Here is an 18,056-nt window from a genome sequence, read left to right as displayed (position 1 = left end):
AGTATCCTCTTGGAAGAAGAGCCAGACTTGTCCTTGGATATGAGCCATACGAACGAATCGCCGGTTTACCAGCGTGTTTCTGCTCAGTCTAATGCGCATATATTTTTTGAAACAAGAAAATAAGGGTTTAATCCATTTATTGTAGAACATCAAAGATCAGCCAGGGTTGAGAGGGGCTTCTCCCTTCAGGCCACAAGTGATTATTCCTAATTCAGGAGTATTTAACCCCATAAACGCTAACATAAACAGCAAAGTTAGGTTTTTCCTGGGGGTCCTCAACCTTTTTGAGCCTGCCAGTGCCTTTGGAATTCTAGTACGGCATGGTAGGCGCTGCCACGAAATGGCTGCCATACAGTGGTTGCCAGCTGCCAGGATTGTGTGTGTGGAGGAAGACATAAGATGGTTCCCACAACTTGTTGTCTGTCACACACTGAAGATCCATTTGAGGTAGAGGCAGCTCCTACCAAAGCATGCTTTAAAAATCTGAATGGCCATTCAAATCTCCAGTGGCCAATCAGAAGCCTTGCATCCTCTGGTGTTGTTCCCCAGGCTCTGAAGACAAAGGGGGTGAGAGAGCTGGAATGCCCTCCCCTGGTTTGATGTCTGGAGGCTGGAGAATCTCAGAACTGGGGCCTATCTGTGACTCCCAGCATGCATACTGTGCCTGAGCCTCTGGACCTGGTCTTGCAGGGTCTACTGAAGGTTCTGCCAGAGCCTCTGGACCAAGTCCTGCAGGTACTACTGAAGGCTCACTCAGGCTCAGAACCTGTAGGCCTCTAGAGCCAAAGCTGTCCCCTCTTCCTTATCTGAGTCCTCTGAGGTGTCCCCAGGCATGCTGGGCTGGGTCATAACACTCACAGGCACCACTTTGGGGACTCCTGTTTTAATAATTTAATTTTTTAAAAAATATATTGAACATTGGTCTGTTTATTGATTCCACTATGTTTGATAACATACCGTTTCAATCCATTCTTCTGATCTTGTTGGAGTAAAGACTAAAGATGGTTCATTTTGTTCTTTTGTTTGCTGCATGGCTGTTTTGCAGTGGACCAAATTCAACTCTTATCTCTGACAAGAAATAAAATTCAATAGTAAGCAAAAGGAAAAAGAATCAGGTGTAGTCACTGCAAATTCCAGGTTAAAATAGACTGGCACTGAGGTGGAAGGAATTGCTGCCTAGATCTGCTGGTCAAGTGGGAATGGTCAGGTCAGTCTCTCTCCATGGCTGAGAGCGGAAAAGTTGGAGACAGTGAGGAAAGAGGCTGAAAAGTTAGGAGTAGTGCTGTGTATCACACAAGCATCCCTATTCCCCCCCTAGGATGGCTCATTGCTTTGCCAATATAACCCATCAATACTTAAATCTTTGTCAACAACTTAAGATTCTAGAATACAGTCATTAGCATCAGTTGACAACTAACTGGCAAATGCCCCAAGGGCACTTTTGCATATGCAGAATAATGCACTTCAAACCCACTTTCACAATTGTATGCAAGTGGATTTTACTATTTTGTACAGTAAAATCCAGCTGCAAAGTGCATTGAAAGTGGATTGAAAGGACATTATTCTGCATGTGTGAAAGTACTCTTGTACAAATATGGGAACCCTTAATTCTGTTGTGGTCAAACTATTGAGTAAATGTGCCACAAATCAAGGCCAATATTTGAAACAGAATCGCTCTATAGAGAGCCAGTATGGTGTAGTGGATATTGGGTCTAGGAGAGCTTCATTAATAACCTCTTATAGCACTATTTTCAGTCTGTCAACTAAAACTGTAGTAAATAACTTATAGTCATTATTCAGTAATGATACTCATTTCTTGTCAGAAGTTAAGTCTTTCTCCTCTTTAGGCATTAATGTTATATTGGGCTCTTTTCTTGACTGGCATCTTTCCTTCTTGCAAGATGAGGTTAATTGTCTTTTGCAAAGATTGTAAAATCCAATCTTCAAAGCACTTATAAAAATCTGATAAAGCATCTGGATCAGAGACCTCTCCTTGGCTTGATATTTTATAGGCTCCACCACTTCTCTTGCTGTTATGGTACCGTTCATAATATTCTTCTGCTCTTCTTTAATATTGGGTAAGTTCAGTGTGGAGCATTACCTCCATTTATATTCCATGTTAGAAATTTGTAATCCATAGTTGGGTTTCAGAGTACTAACAAACTTTGTCACCCAGTCCAGTTGTTTCTTCTAATTTTCCCTGTTGGGGATGCCAGTGCTCTGCTTCTAACTGATCTTGATCTGAGTCTTCTGAACAGGGACGTAGGTAAGGGTTTTTTTTTCTTGGGTTCAATTCCCCCATTGCATGTCCGAAGCTCCACCCCTCGTTGGTGGGGGTTTTTGTATTTTTTTAGTGTTTTTTTATTTTTGGCCTGCAAGGGGTGCAGTTTTTAAACTAGCAGCACCACAATTTCAGGGATTTTTTGGGAGACTATCCTGATGATTCTACCCAGGTTTGGTGCGGTTTGGTTCAGCGGGTCCAAAGTTATGGACTCCCAAAGGGGGTGCCCCATCCCCATTGTTTCCAATGGGAGCTAATAGAAGATGGGGGCTACACATTTGGGAGTCCATAGCTTTGGACCCCCTGAACCAAACTTCACCAAACCTGGGTAATATCATCTGAAGAGTCTCTTACTGATACCAATTAGGTTTTGTGAAGTTTGGTCCAGGGGGTCCAAAGCTATGGACTCCCAAATCAGGTGCCCCATCCTCCATTGTTTCCAATGGGAGCGAATAGAAGATGGGAGCTACACCTTTGAGGGTCCAAAACTTTTGGACCCCCTGAACCAAACTTCACCAAACCTGGGTGGTATCATTAGGAGCATCTCCTAAAGATATTCTGAATGTTTGGTGCTGCTAGCTTAACAATTACACCCCTGACAGCAGGCACACCCAAAATTTCCCCAGATTCTCCTTTTAAATCCGCCCCCTTTGGCATGGATTTAAAGGGAGAATCTGAGGTCCCCAGTTTAAACATTAAAAGTGATGCTGTTTTCAGGGTGGGAGATAATCCACCCCAAAAAGCATCACTTTCAATTTTGTTTTTACTGGGGACCCCAGATTCTCCCTTTAAGGTGGATTTAAAAGGAGAATCTGGGCTCCCTAGTTTAAACACCATTGAAAGTGATGCTGTTTGGGGGTGGATTTCAGTGTCACAGCGGCCACCCATGGGGGGGAAACTCAAATTTTGCACCAGGCTCCATTTTCCCTAGCTATGCCTCTGCCCAGAGGGGAGGGCAGAAGGGGCTGCCAACTGCCAGCTGGGAGTCCAGTTGGTGGGGGGGGGGGCAGGGGAGCGTGTGGTAGGAGAGTCTGCTATCCCCGGCCTCGGAGAGCTGCTTTTATAAGCACTGAGGCCGGGGGCTGGGCTTGGGGAGGCATGGCCACATCCCCAGGGGCGGGTGGGGTGGCCCTTCCCCCCCATAAAAATCTATACATACGTCCCTGCTTCTGAAGCCTCACTATCAGTAAAATCCCCTTTGTATCTTTCAAGAAATTCTCATGACTTTTGAATCATAATCAGTTTGAATCTGTGTTGCTTGAAAATAAAAGATACGGACTCCAGTTTTCCCTTCTGAAATATAATCTTCTTCTGGTTCAACTTTTCAATGAGAAAGATGTATTGTTTTCTCTTGTACAGATTCTGGGAGGTATTTTCTTCCAATATGATTGCATCCACATTATCAAATTTCAGTCTTGAATCAAAGTGCTGTTGTAGGATAAGATCTCTCATAGTCTTTCTTACAAACTGAACTAGTATATCTCTTGAGATTTTCCTCATTGCAGCATATCTGGATTTTAATCTGTAGATGTTGTCAACTTCAGTCTCCATATCTTTCTCTGCCACCCCCAAAACATAAGCTAAAACAGTTATAATCCTTTGTCTTATATTTTCATCTGCAATCTCAGGAGCTCCCCTGAATCTCAAATAAAATTCATTCTGTCTTCATTTCAGTAGAGCTAAGGTGTCCCTTTCTCTTTCTAGACTGCTATTAAAAGTTTATGCCTTCCCTTCAAGAGTTTCAGCTTTGTCATTAGTTGTTGTTTTTTCTCCAAATGTTGATTTATAGAACTTTCCAGTTTTTTAACATCTTCTCACATATGTTCTTTCATTTTAAGGAATCTTTTCTCCATTTTATTACATCTCTCCTTCATTATCTTTTAAAATATGACAATTTATTTGTTAATTGATTGAAACATTTTTTCATCATCTCAGATGTAACCGATTTTTTGAAAGTTATGGCTGTAGATCTTTTTTCCTGGTATGGGCTATAGTCATATAAGCTCTGAATAAAAAGGTAGACTCTTTCATCTGACAGTGCCTCTTTCTCCAGCAGGTGTCTTAAATTATCCACAGAACTACTTAATCCCTTTACATTCCAGGAGTTGTCCTAGCAACCAGTTTTTACAGCTTAACAAAAAAAGTAAAAAAGAAGAAATGCCAATTCACTTATATCCAATTTAAACCTTTCCCTTAGCAGTTTACTTTCAAACACACTTTTGTCACTAAAAAGGAGGAAAGAACCGTATATTTGAAAAGATATAGAACAGGAATGCTTCTTGCTGTTTTTGTCCTTTCACTTTTTGCCAAGTTATTTTAAGCCCTTTTTTCCTTTTTAAAGTCTCATTCTGATTTTAATTTCTCAGAGAAAACGATGATCTCACCATAAGGTTGCTGTCGTCAGTGTCCCATAAGACTTCTGACTGACTCAAGAGGAGAATTCCTTAAGCATCATGGGTTATCTCCCAATCACTCTAAATCAGAGGTAGGGAACCTGCGGCTCTCCAGATGTTCAGGAACTACAATTCCCATCAGCCTCTGTCAGCATGGCCAATTGGCCATGCTGGTAGGGGCTGATGGGAATTGTAGTTCCTGAACATCTGGAGAGCCGCAGGTTCCCTACCCCTGCTCTAAATAAATCCATTGTCCATTGTCTAAATAAATTGTCTAAATAAATCCATTGTCTAAATAAATCCATTAGTCAGCTGGTGATACGTACCTACCAGCCAGCATTCTAGCCGCAAAGATCCTCCGTAGTTTGCAGAGGTGTCAACTGTCAAAGTGAAGCAAAGTGTGAACTGTAAATTCAAATTAATACAAAATCAGATGCATGCTACAACCCATATATAGCCTCTGTTTAAAAGGCATAGATTGTTGCCAGTCCAGACAGCTGGAGATTATCGATCCAGTTTTGTGACAGTATAAATGTAAAGTCATGTTTTGAACTTCTGCAGCCTCTGCTATTTGTTGCATTGTATGCTGCCTGTACCACCAATGAACTAGTCACAGAGTTTCTGCTTCCTAAGACTAGAGTGTAGAACATTTTCAAAATTCTTTTTATATCACCAGTATATTCTTTCACTGTCTAGACATGAGAGGGGAACTGGATTTCTTGACTAGCTTTAATATAGTTTAAATTCCACTAAAGAGGAATATCACAGAGCACAAGTTTTGGGGGTAAAGAAAAAAATTCTTCAGGTTTTATTGTCTGAGACCTTTTTGGCTATCAGTACCAGAAGAAAACAGGTGATTTGTGGATTCTTAGAAAGTGTGTTTTTTTAAAAGAGAAAAGGGAGAGTGTCTGTATTCCCTGGAGTACTGCCAAAATTTTGAGAGGGCAGAAGCACAGATTTCTCAAGGAAGAACAATGACCGAATTGGTTTATGTTATCGAAGGGCCCATTCATACATTTACTCTTGAGGTGAAAAGGCCATGTGCAAACATGGAAAGTGTTTGTCTGAACTAGCTTGTGGGAGTATTTTCAAAGTCATTTGATCAAAGAGTATACAGATTTAAAATATTTTTTTTTAGATAAGGCAGCTTGAAAAATTTTCATACAAGGTATGAAATCTCACTGTGTGGATTTAACCATCCCCAAAATAAATATTTCAAAGTGCATAGTAGAATTCCAGGCCACCTCTTAGTGGAAACTCATATTGACTTCAATGAAAGTTCATGTTTGTTAATCATACATTTGTTCTTCTAGGCATATGTATTTAACTGTATAATAGTAAAATATGTGCTTTTCATATAGCATAGAGCAGGGCCCCCAAAACAGAACCTGTGGTGCTTGCCAACACCTTTTCTGGCACCCACCAAGTGTGTTTAGGAAGTTGGCGGGGCCAGGCAGGGCTTTAATCCAGCAAGGTTTCTGATTGACCATTGGAGATTTGGTTGGCCGTGCAGATTTTTAAAAATGTTGCTTTGGCAGCAGCTGCCACACAGCACAATGATTTGCACTGTGCTACTGAAGTTAAGCTGTGACAATCATTTTATGGCAGGCTCCACTTCCTGTGGCAGCTGTTTTGTGGCAGCCATTTTATTGCTGCACCTACCAATTACGATGTTTGTTTAATGTCTGTCTTACAAAAAAGAAAGGATATATACATATACATACACACAAACACACACACACACACACGGGAGATGTTGGGTGTGTTGTGGAGTATTGCAAAACGATACTAAAAAAAATATGTGGCCATTTTGTACAATTCTGAAGGGAGCTTCTGTGCACTGAAGTAGAATTCCAGTGCTGGGAGGCAGCAGCAGGGAAAGGCCTTGGCTGCTGTGCCCTGTTTGGCTTTCTGAGCAACTGGTTGGCCAGTGTGTGAAACAGTTTGCTAGACTAGATGGACCAGTGGTCTGATCCAGGATGCTCTACTTATGTTCTTACGATAATATTGAAAGCATCGTTTAACATCAGACCAATGCCAATGAGAAAGGAAAAAGATTTCACCAAAAGAAAGAAGAAGCTCAGGGGCCATGTTTTTGTGGCTGAAGAACAGGAGCTGTAAATGACTTTGTAGCAGTTTTAAACTCAGGCAAAAGATGCAGTCTCAGTGTTCAAATATTGTGCAATTTTCTGTTACAGTAGGCTGCAGTGTAAACAAGTACTTCTTTATTTTATTTATTTAATATAATTATTTCCCACTTTTCAGACAGCCGTCTCCATTCCCATCAATCACAGGAGACAGGCCCTGCCCTCGGGCTTACAAACTAAAAAAGGCTAGACTCATAAGGGAAGAAGAGTGGAGGGGAAAGGTTGATTGACTAGATAGTGTCAGAACAAAACTGGAATTTATATTTAGGTGGGGCCAGGCTGGTCTTCCCCATGCCCTGGAAGAAGAGAACAAGTGTTTGGATTTATACCCTGCTTTTCACAACCGTAAGGAGTCTCAAAGCAGCTTACAAACTCCTTCCCTTCCTCTCCTCACAACGGACACCTTGTGAAGTAGGTGGGGCTAAGAGAGTTCCGAGAGAAATGTGACTAGCCCAAGGAGGCTTCATGTGTAGAAGTGGGGAAGCAAACCCATTTCACTTGATTAGAGTCTGCCACTCATGGGGAGGAGTGAGGAGTGGGGACTCAAACCCTGTTCTTCAGATTAGAATCCACTACTCTTAACCATTACACACACTGGAGAATGGGTGATAGTGGTTACAACCCACCAGTAGCTCTTAGTTTCTTCCCTTCTGAAGTCTCAAAGCAACTGACCTTAGAGTTCTTCCACATCCAGCAACATTGAATGAAGAATAAAATATGAAGCTCCAGGTTCGAATGTCACAGTCTGTCATTAAAGCTCATTAGATTATCTTGGGCCAGTCACTCTGTCTCAGCATAACTTGTGAACAGATGAAATGGGGTAGGAGCAACATTATTACAACCTGCTTTGGGTCGTATTTGGGAGAACAGCAGGGTGTCCAGCAAAGACGCATAAATAAACCACGTTTAAGCTGGTAGTGGAAATCAGTAGGAATTGATAGGCATGCAATTCTGGCCAAATGGAATTCTGGGAGAACATTTCTTCCATGTTTATTTTTCACTTTAGCATACCAGAAAAAGATTATGGAAATTCTGGCAATATTTCAGGTCTGGCTCCACCATATGAAGTCAGACCTCAGGACTGGCCTGCAAGGTGCAGCAGTTGTGTGTGTCTAATTCCTATTTCACTGAATTTCTTATAATCTGTTATTTTGTTCTTCAGAGACTTTCCCTTTTGCTGCTTACATATGGAAACAGCTTGTTTTATTCAGCAACTCATCTGAAACCTTTGACAAAACAAATTAGTGAGTAAATTGAAAAGTTCCAACTTTCCTGTGCTGCTTCTTTCTCAGGCAAAGTTCCTGCTGGCACCAGTAGGCCTTTTGTCTGAGTGAGGTGAGGATAACAGGGCCCTGGAAGCTGTAGGCCTCATCTGTAGGAATCTTAACCCAATAATGCTTACCATCATTTTCTTCACAGTAATGCAGTAATCAAAAATGATGAGCCACAGGCAATAAGGAACTGGAAATGAACACTTTAGTGGAACCTGGCTGTAATCTGTGTTTAATGCCTTTTTACTGGAGGATCTGTTCCAGGTTTCTTTTTGCACTTCCCATTTTTATAAGTTATCTAATGCGTAGAAACGTCAGTTCTGGGCATATGTTCATGTCCCTAAGGTCTTGTTCAGACATTTAGTGGAACATTTTCTAATTCAAAAGATAAACACTTCTGTTGGACTTGTGGGGCGGAAATTGTATTTGTCATAGCAGGTGTTGCCCATTAGTTCTACTCAAACTGAACACCCTAAGCCAAGCTTGCAATGAAATGCATAATCAAACCCTGACATCACTGTGAGACGAACTGTACTCCTTGAGCCTCTTCCTTCTTGAGGCTGTGCTTCCTTCATGAAACATCCTGTTTTGCAATCCTCCAAATTTTCCATGTGCTGTATGGCATTCGGGATTTTATCACCTCCTAGGCACACAGGCGTTGTTTCCGGCAGAAGGGCACAGAGAGGATAAGAAATTAAGCCAGAGTTTATTGTGCCTTCTTGTATGACGGTAAATGATTGCTATTTGTTATTTAACATGATGTCCTCCTCCTAGTTCTGTACAATTGGAAGTGACTGGTGGTGTTCACAAGACATGAGCCACAAGGTATCTGTCAGGCTACTTTCAAAGAGAATGGATAATGCACCTTCAATGCCTTACTTGCATCTGTTTTTTTTACTCTGTGAAATAGGAAAACCCACTTGCAAACAATTGCTAAAGTGCATTATCCAATGCATGTGAAAACAGCATGAATTAACATTTGACTTGTAAAAAGCTCCTTCAGTAACAACATACCTTGGCACCAAGGTTGTCTGCTGAGAGGCCTTTATATATGCCATCACTGTTGGAGGTTTGACAGATGGCAATGCCTAATGGGCTTTTTCAGTGACTTCACCAAGATTATGCAACACCCTTCCCCATGAGGCTTGACTGAGTCTGTTAGTGACTTTTAGAAGGATACTGATCTCTTTTGCCAAGATTTTGGTTTGGCTTATGCTGACTTGAAACTTTCTTGACTCTAAATCTTTGTCTGGAGGCTGGATACTCTTTTATCATTGTTCTTATCTCCCTCATGGGCACCCAAAGTAGCTTATCACATTGTTCTCCCCAGCTTTACATTATCCTCACAGTTATAACTTCGTGAGGTAGGCTTGTCTGAGATATTGGGACAGTTTCCACAGCCACATAACAGTCTTTGTTGCTTCTTTGATGATTGTTACAATCCTGCTTATGAATTTTAATTTTGGGTGGGAGCCTCAGGGTACGATTGCTGTTTATGGATTGGGAAATCCCTGGAAAATCCTGAGGAAGTTCCTGGAGAGGGTGGGGTTTGGAGAAGAGAAAGATCTCAGTAGTGTATTATGCCATCCTCCACAGCAGCAATGTTTTCCAGGGGAATGGACTTCTGTTCTCTGAAGATCAGTTGCAGTTCCTTGAGATCTTCAAGGCCCATCTGGAGGTTGGCAACCATACCCAAGGGGCAGCATGTCTACTAAGGCAGAGGGGTCCTCAATCTTTTTGAGTCTGTGGGCACATTTGGAATTTTGAGGGGTGATCGTGAACACCTAAAATGGATTCTATGGGAGACAGCCAGAAAGCAGAAATAGCTTTGTAGGAGACGAAGAAAAATTGAATATCTTTACTTACACCACCTGGGAAGAAAGAAAGTCTAAAAGCAAATGAAACCACACACACTGAGAAAGTCCTAGGTACTTACCAGTCCTGATCATTATTTCATCTGAAAGAGGGCAACCAATATAAAGCCCTGCCTTACAATGTTCCTGCCCACTTTCTGAAAAGCTCAATGGGTGCCAAGGGAAGTACTGGTAGGTACCATGGGACCCACAGGCAACTTGGGGAACCCTGTCCTATGTGATTGCCTACGGCACCAGTAATGGAGCTATGCCAAACAGACTGGCCATCCCCAGGTGGCTGCCCCTGGGTGTGGTATCAGGGAGGCACCCTTGGCCTCTATGGATAACCAGCTACAGAGAACTTGACCCCTCTCCTCTTTCAGGGGCAGGGCAGATCCTGCCTGTACTGCTGGGAATAAAGAAGGCACGACTTGGTTGCCAGGGGTGGCAAGGAGAGTTTGTGCCAGCATGGCTCTTTGGTGGGGCTCACCCTGGTGCCAGGGATAAGGAAGATGGGTGGTGTTTTCCCGCCTCCAGCTGGCAAAGGGGGCAGAACAAGGAAAGTAGGAGCTGGGTCCTGGAAATCTCCAGAATTACAGCTCATCTCCAGACTACAGAAGAAGAAGAAGAAGAAGAAGAAGAAGAAGAAGAAGAAGAAGAAGAAGAAGAAGAAGAAGAAGAAGAAGAAGAAGAAGAGGAGGAGTAGTAGTATTAGTAGTAGTAGTAGTAGTAGTAGTTTGGATTTATATCCCCCCTTTCTCTCCTGTGGGAAACTCAAAGGGGCTTACAATCTCCTTGCCCTTCCTCCCTCACAACAAACACCCTGTGAGGTGGGTGGGGCTGAGAGAGCTCCGAAAAGCTGTGACTAGCTCAAGGTCACCCAGCTGGCGTGTGTGGGAGTGCACAGGCTAATCTGAATTCCCCAGATAAGCCTCCGCAGCTCAAGCGGCAGAGCGGGGAATCAAACCCGGTTCCTCCAGATTAGAGTACACCTGCTCTTAACCACTACACCACTGCTGCTCCAGAGATCAGGTCCCCTGGAGAAAAATAAATACTTTGGAGGGTGTACTCTATTGTGCTCCACTGAAGTCCCTGTCCTCTTCAGGCTCCATCCCTAAATATCCAGGAGTCTCCCAACCTGGATCTGGTTACTCTACCTTCACTTCCCACTTCTTGGAAACCCTAGCAGGTGCTGCCTTCTTGCCTCCTGCCTAGAGTGCTCAAAATCCTCAGGCAAGACATGGTTTCCCAGGTACAAACAGAACATACTTCTCCCCCTGTGAGGAGGGACCCACAATTTTCGAGGATTTCAAATGCAAGTTTCAGCCCCCATCGTGGCCATATGTCCCCGGTCATCGTGGCCATATGTCCCTCAAGATTACATACAGCTGTTGGAGTGGCGGGGGTGGGGGTGTGGAATGAAGAAGATGGGAGGTGGCAGGAAGGATCCATTTTTATTTATGGTTCACTGGATTTAATCCTCTGTGTATTTACTGTATATTCTAGTGTTACTTTTTTGTTTTATGACATTTATATTTTATAAGCTATCTTGTGGTTACTGTGTTCTGGAGAGTGGTGGAAAGTCTTTTAATAAACATATAATAAGTTTATTATAAGTTTATAATAAGTTCATCTGCAGTGACAGCAGTGAATCAATCAATGCAGTTAAAGTACAGTGGTCTGTTTTCATGTTGAAAATAGTCCAATGAATGCAGAGAAAAGAGGACCACATTTTCTCATATCACTATAGAAATGTACACTTAAAAAGTGCCTTTTAAAACGTGTGCATATTTAAGACAAAATAACCAGTGCTATTTGTATTTAGTGATTCTACAACTGCATTGATCAAACACAGAACAAGCATTGAGCATGTACTGGTATGTATGTTTTCATACATCTTTCTTGGCATGCCAATTATTTTTCACCATTAGCATTTTCTTTCTAATGGGGCTGGATTCTTTTCCAGGCTGTGCCCACAGAAATGCTTTCAGAATATTGTTTTGGAGACCATTACTGGTAAGTTAGGTATGATATACCTGTGTGCCCCTTTATGGTACGGCAGACAATATAAAATATACAAATGCACTTGAATTGGCCGCCTGTAATTTGTCTCCCCCCCCCCCCATCTTTGACTGAATTGCTATGATGTCACAGAATGTTAATGGATATTCTTATAGTCAATATTGACTCTGTAACTGTCGAGAGAAGAAGTAAAGATCAGGAAGGATTTCTCTGAAGGTCAAAAGGATAGAAGGTGGCTGGGTATTGCTGGTATGAAGGAATGCACAGTTGAGGGTTGGAAAGATGAGAACTAGAAATAATAACCAACCAAGAAATAATAACATGTGGAGTTAGAAATAATAGCCAGCCAAGGAATAATAACTAGGCAGAAGTGTTGCTGGTTAATGAAAATAAGGAATATTGATAATATGGCTCAAATCTGCTTCTTCAAGTGGAGTTGGTGAATCTGTGCTTGTGCTACATGAATCTTAATATGGTTTCATATAGACATGCATTGTCAAATTCTACAAAATTGTGGATACCGTGTAGACACCCTCTGTGTACTATATTTTGTGAACTAGAAGAAGAATTCCTAGTTCTTTCCTCTTTCCATGTCATCATTGGAACTATCATTCAGTGTAAAGAATTCTCCTTATCCAAGTTCCTCCTCATATTTGTTCCATTTTTTATTTCAGATTTTGATCAAGTCATGTGTAGTTTGCTGCAGCTTTAAGTTCCCTCATGTCATGTCAGTGTCTCCTGCCTTGCCCAGCCCATGATTGCGGATGTTCATATGTAGCATTATAAAACACTATGAAAAATTCCATTTTGGTGTTAATAGCAAATTATGTCAAGCTTGTTCGTGTGTCGGGTTTTACCAATGCACAGGAGCCCATGTGTTCAGCAATAAAAGCAACACAAACATTAAAATCTTAATTACATTAAAATTTTGGGGTTGGGTTTTGTCTGTTTTTTTGCAGAATTTTGTCGATATGCAGACATATATTGGCAATGTAAAACACAAATGAATGGAAGTAATTGATAGCTGTGGCAAACTACTAAAGGATACTGGAATCTTTTGTTCCTGGAATCTTCCCTGCATCTCATGTTGCTGAGCCCTCAGTTCTCACATGCATGTGTTTATAGGCTATATGCTACAGACAAGATAGACCTATTCCCCACTCAGATATTTAATGTATACAGACCCTGGGTTGAATCCCACTTTGCAACATGGGAAGTTACTTACCTGTTTGTGCAACAGTTATTGTAAAATTGAGCTTTGATCTTCTCATTTCCAATCAGTGATTCTGTGTACAAAAATCAAAAGGCAAGCAGTTATTTGAGGCAGTCATTACAGACTAATTTGGAAGTTCACCTCTCCCCATCCCTGCTTCCGTCAGCCTCAGGAGCCAGAGCCAGTGTGCCTTCTCTGACCTATTTCCCTCTGCTTGGTTAAGGGCCTGGCTTGTCCTGCAGCCCTCTGGAATTCCCATGGAGTCTGAGCAACTCCTGTGGGAAGCTGTTGCTGCCCCACATCCCAGCTGTGACTCATCTTCCTGTTTCCCCACCCCTGGCTCAAGACTGCATCCCAACTGCTCATCAAACAGTGGGGCTGTTAAAAAGGACCAGTTGCTGTCAAGCAGTGGAGCAGCGGACTTGGCCTCAGATGTACCACGTGTGTTGCTGCTTTGGCACATGGACAGTGAGAGTAGGTCCTTGGCTACACCCAGAGACAGGGAGCCTGGGGGCTGCTTAGGTCCCCGACAATGATTTTATTGAGGAAAACTGTTATTGGGGGAAGTTTTGTTAAAATATACCTTGCTGTTGCTCAAGCGGAAACACATGACATGACTGTTAAGATGACTTAGCTCAACTTGCAATGACTTCCTCATGTATCTGCCACATGCACTAGAACCCTTGCACCAGCAGAAGGGTTCTGTGGGATCCAACCATTAGGTTGGAGGGAAAGAGCTGAAGAATGGTATTTTTTTTCAAACACAGAATTGTATCAAAGATTCCCCAAATAGCAAAGTACACATGCATACACAATAAGGACATTGGATCAAATGGATCTGTTCTGCTAATGGTGATGCTTTTTCACAGCACAAATAGTCTCCCCTGATGGAAGAGACTCCTGAGTCTGGGTAAGACATACTGTACAGAAAAGAAAATTTGTGAGGTCCTGCCCAGTGATTTATGGGATCCAGAAAACAGTGAAAAATAAATAGGAGCTTTGTGACCATACATTTTATTGACTAGAGAGACCAAGTTGGAGATTAGGGATAATTGGGGTATTTTCCAGTATATAGAAGGCAAGTATTTGCAACTTCAGACATCACAGAGTCTAGCTTTTGCTTTATCAATGACAGAATAGTGGCTAACATTTCAGTGTCCAGCTTCTGAAATTGTGTAGTGCATTCATGTAACAGCATTTGGAGTGATGACCTTTGGGATAAACTTGACTTGACTAGCAGTAGCAGTTTTTACCGCCCCATTAGGGAATGGGTGTTGTTTTGGACAAGTCAATGCAACGTCTACTGCTGGCTGCACTTCAACTAGTTTGGCAAGAGGCAGTTCAGGCACATGAGGCCTAATTATCGCCTAACAGGGCTGGGGTAGTTGCCAGAAGCAGCAGGTGATCCTTAAGAAGGAATGTCATTTGGGGTTGTGCTATCCAGCCTTGACACTTTGGGGGCAAAAGCCCATCAGTAGCTCATGTGATAAAAGAGATCTAGCTATAAATTTTTTAAGAGTACGTTTGTACAGTTTTACATTATTGTGGTTGCACAAAAGCCAGGTGCAGGATCATGAAGATTGCTTAAGTCTCCTCCTTGCACATATCAGGTTTGAAATGAATACCTTGCTTTGAAACATCTTTCACTGGGCAATGCTTGAGACAGAATATGAGAACAAGATGGATGTTTGCTTACAGGGCTCTTCTGATTGATTCCAGAGTGTCATATGTGAAGATGGTGCCAGTATAAGAAACTGCTCCTGACAGGCTATGGCAAGCCATGGGAATGCTTTGCTCACTGGTCCAAGCCCATTTGGACTCAAAAACAAACAGCTGATCTTCAAACCCACCCACCCCCACCCCCACCCCCCAAAAAAAGCAAGGAAAAGGGAGGAGAAACCCAAATCAGACTGCCTTTACATTCCCTTGGTATCAGAGCAACTTAAAAAAGAACATCCAGGCCGATGAATCCGGGCTTATCCACGGGGGGGGGGGGGGGGACATAAATATGATGATTGGGTAGATGAGTAGTGGACAGATTTTTCCCTGAAGTTAAAAAGTGATAATGCATTCTTATTCACTGTAATAATGGGTTCAATATGTTCAGGAGTAATATCAAGATGCTAAGTCAATGTACTTGGAAGGAAGTCTCTTTTGTTGAAATGGAACTCCTTTAAACTGTTGATGAGTTTCATAGTTATCAAAGCAATTGCATGTTTAAGATGACATGGATGAAATCCCCTGTTAAGTGGTTCTTTGGGGTCACAGTTGTACCATTCAGCAGCTGGAAGGGAAGTATCAGTACAGAAACTGCAGAGATAGCTTCTAAGCTAAATCTAAGCCTTAGCATCAGCTCAAAGGGATGAGTTGTGCTGTCCTTTAGTTGCTAGAGCCCTTATGTCAGACCCTGCAAACTGCTGCCTCAACATTGTACCTTGTAAGATTGGGCTGTATTTGTGTGGGCGTCCATTTTATGTACTCATTGTCCCCCTTCTACATTTCGGTATATCACCTACAGCTTTCTAAATTTGAAAAAAAAAGCCTGTTAAGTTATGTATGCTTTAGAGTTCCTTCAATCAGTCACACACGAAAAGGGAACAATTATATTTGAAAATTGTATTATATTAAATATATACTGCATATTATATAAGTATAATCATATTAAAGTCTCAGATAAGCCTGAAATGGCAGGCAGTTAGTGTAGAGATTCCAATCAATCTAAATAAGAAGCTTAATGATATTGTGAGATTAATTGCTTTCAGTTATCTTTTTTTAAACAAAGAGACCATTATCAGCACAATTGCACCCTCCCCCTCCCCCCCAGCAGCAGTTAGTAAAAATGAGGTGATTATATTACCAAACTTTTTGGACAAGTACAAGACTCCCATTCTAAAATCCTCTACTGCAGCTACTCACAGCAGAAAATTGCTGGAAATCAAGAGAGTAGCAGCTTGCCTGTTTATTTTTCCTCAAAGAAAACAATTGACTTTTCAGAACTCATTTCAAAATGCCTGAAAACAGATGGCTTGAGAGATGCTTCCCCAGAGCATCAGGGTAGTTCTGAGTTCCTGGGGGCTTATGTTTTACTTGCTTGATCAGCTTCAGCAAAAAGGTAATTCAAAGTGGGCAACAGAAAAAACATCCAGAGGCGTTCTGTAAGTGTTGGTTTTCCAAGGATAGCAATAGCAGTAAATGGCCTCTTCTACTTGAAGGCTGAGGTGGAAAGCTAAGCAGGAGAAAAATGCGGAAGGTCTGTGGCTATGGCAGCTGCTTGTTCAGCATGAAGGGTGCTGTTTCTATTGAACCAACTTACAAAGTTCCTTTTTGCGCTATCAAATGGGGCTTCACATTTGGTTTCCTAGTTTCAACCGTCGTCTTTCAAACTTCCCTAGCCATTCTGTCTAACCTGGGAACTCTTTGTCCTAATCCCAGATGTTTGCTGGATGCTAACTCAGTTGGGGGGAGAAATTGGTTTTCTCATCTTTGTTCTTTTTTCACAGATATGACTTGTGGAATGAAAAACAAATCTCATAGGATCATAGAACTGGAAGAGACCACAAGGGCCATCAAGTCCAACCCCCTGCCGTGCAGGAACACACAATCAGAGCACTCCTGATAAGTAGCCATCCAGCCGCTGTTTAAAAACCTCCAAAGAAGCTGACTCTACCACACTCCAAGGCAGTATATTCTGCTGTTGAACAGCCCTTACCATCATGTTCAGATGGCTATCATGTCAGCCCTTAACCTTTTCTTCTCCAGACTAAACATACCTAGCTCCCTAAGCCACTCCTCATAGGATGTGAGTCCAGACCTTTTACCATTTTGGTTGCCCTTCTTTGGACCCGTTCCAGCTTGTCAATATCCTTCTTGAATTGTGGTGCCCAGAACTGGACACAGTATTCCAGGTGAGGTCTGACCAATGCAGAATAGAGAGGTACTATTATGTCCCTTGATCTAGACACTATACTTCTGTTGATACAGCCCAGAATTGCATTGGCTTTCTTGGCTGCCGCATCACATTGCTGACTCATGTTCAGTTTGTGGTCTACTAAGACTCCTAGATCCCTATCATAGCTAACCCATGTCTCCCTTGGTTTAGCAACTGGCTCACAAATGCTTTTGAGATATGTAGATCACCTGTGTCTCCTATGAGAACATCTTTATTCTCGATGGGCCAAGGAAAAAAAAATAAATCCACTAGTAGTCAACAACCTTTCCAGACCTAAGACACATTTAACCCAAAGGTGGCAGCATGGTACTCACAGAACTATAAGCACAAGACATAAAGTCATTTGATGTCACAGTAAACACATCTTATGACAGGAAGAGGAGGGGCCAGAGTTCCTGAACATGTTTACACATAAAGGAATTATCTGAACCATTGAATAACTTCACCTCACCAAGCAAATGGTACCTCTGAAGGGATTTCCATCTGGACAGGTGGGGGGGGGGCAGGGGGTCTGTGACCATGAGGTTCCTTATCTATGGGTTGAAGAGTACTGCATTTGTTAAAAACAGTTAAAAGCAATGGAGTCTAATGTGGAGAACCAGGTTTGGCTCCCCATCCTCCACATAAACTGCAGACTCTAATCTGGTGAACTGGGTTTGTTTCCCTGCACCTACCTCACCTACCTCACAAGGTGTTCATTGTGCGGAAGAAAAGGGAAAGGAGTTTATAAGCTCCTTTGAGTCCCGTTAAGGAGAGAAAAGTGGTATAAAAACCAACTCCTCCTCCTCCTCTTCCTCTTCTATCCAACACTGATTTTGAAAAGTTTTGAAACTCTAGACATGGCTGAAGCATTTTAGCTTGGCCTTGTTTATTATCCTCTATAAGTTTATGAGGCTTTCCAGCCTTATACCTAATGTATCCATTTGA

The 18,056-nt window shown here is 42.1% G+C and overlaps 1 long non-coding RNA gene across 1 annotated transcript; it reads left to right on the top strand.

Moving 5' to 3' along the window:
* The first annotated feature begins 8,761 nt into the window (after positions 1–8,761).
* Positions 8,762–16,820, top strand: LOC125430055. The gene is made up of 3 exons (XR_007244089.1): positions 8,762–8,821; positions 11,771–11,822; positions 16,681–16,820. It is a non-coding gene; the product is annotated as an uncharacterized LOC125430055 (long non-coding RNA).
* Positions 16,821–18,056: the final 1,236 nt, after the last annotated feature.

This window comes from Sphaerodactylus townsendi, linkage group LG03 (genome assembly GCF_021028975.2).
Source record: "Sphaerodactylus townsendi isolate TG3544 linkage group LG03, MPM_Stown_v2.3, whole genome shotgun sequence".
Lineage (NCBI taxonomy): Eukaryota > Metazoa > Chordata > Lepidosauria > Squamata > Sphaerodactylidae > Sphaerodactylus > Sphaerodactylus townsendi.
The sequence above is the reverse complement of the archived record's forward strand: the minus strand, read 5'-3'. Positions and strand labels throughout refer to the sequence as shown.